Here is a 1,336-nt window from a genome sequence, read left to right as displayed (position 1 = left end):
CCGGGTCGTCACAGTACCTACTCGTTAAAGAAATTTCGTCCCGAAATTTGAGTGAGGTGGTCATGGCTAACAATAAAAATGTTTTCATGACGAATATGAGTGGATAAATATAGTTTTATCATTATTGAGAAATATGGATAAAACAATTCGATTACACGAAGCGTACGAGTGAAGCTATCACCAAATAGTGAAATGAAAGGATAAAGATTTGTTTTAGCTTTTGACAGAGTCAGGGTTGAATTTAGAAAATAAGGTGCGTCTTAACTTTTGATGTTGCCTTGGTTGAATTCCGAAATTCACGGGATTTAAAGAAAATCTTCGAAATCTAAAAGATTTGATTCTTCGGCGAATAAGGAAATTAAGATCTCTATGTTTGAATACGGTGATCTTCCTCGATTACTCTGTCTGATATTTTCATTATAAATTAAGCTCCTCCGTTCCATTTTTCTCACCATCCCTATACTTTCTTTCTTAGTTCATACATCCAAAAGATTGTGAAAATGCTTAATCCAATTCTAATCGTTGATATTTTCCTAATTATCATTTCTGTCGTCCTTCTTTTAAATCTTCCACCAGAAAAAAAAATCTGTTTACTTCCGCTATTACCTTAGGGGCGATACTATTCTTAATTATACTGTGTCTTTATATTGCTATTCGTATTAATATCCACGGTTTGTAATTCCTGTGTTATTTTTGGGCTTTATATCTTCCCTTATATTTCGGAGCTCCATGCTTTTGTTTTATCTTCCCAACTTTAAATCAAGCGAGTAATGGTCCAGAATTTGTAGGTATGAAGTTTTAAATGAACATGTCTAATGTTCTAAGAAAGAATTTGTAACAGCATGATCTGATTTGTTAAATTACTAGAAATCACATAAAAGATAGAACTATTAAGAAAGTTATGTTCTCAATATGTCTAGAAATTAGATCGAATGTAGGAGTCATGTAACATGGCATATGATGACGTTATAATCTGTGAATCATCACATTTCATTAGAAACTCAGCATGACTTACTATAATATAATTACGTTGGCCAAGCGTCATTATATTATACTAACCCATATTTCAGTTTCCAACACTTCTCCACAATTCATTCATAATTTATACTTAGATTTTACATAAGTTTCCCATATAATGGAATACAGAAAACAGAAGAGGTAGATAATTTTGGGCAAGAATATTTATGAAAATATCCTCAGAAATATCGAAGATATTTATGATGATATTTTGGAATTTCTAAGTTCAAATGTTGTTGAAGAAAAATTTTTCGCAAGATTTTAACGTGGGTACGGAGCAAGATATTCTCTAAAGATTTCGGCGGATCCAGAATTATTC

Source organism: Rutidosis leptorrhynchoides, chromosome 7 (genome assembly GCF_046630445.1).
Source record: "Rutidosis leptorrhynchoides isolate AG116_Rl617_1_P2 chromosome 7, CSIRO_AGI_Rlap_v1, whole genome shotgun sequence".
In the NCBI taxonomy this organism is placed as follows: Eukaryota; Viridiplantae; Streptophyta; class Magnoliopsida; order Asterales; family Asteraceae; genus Rutidosis; species Rutidosis leptorrhynchoides.
Note: the sequence above shows the minus strand (reverse complement) of the source record.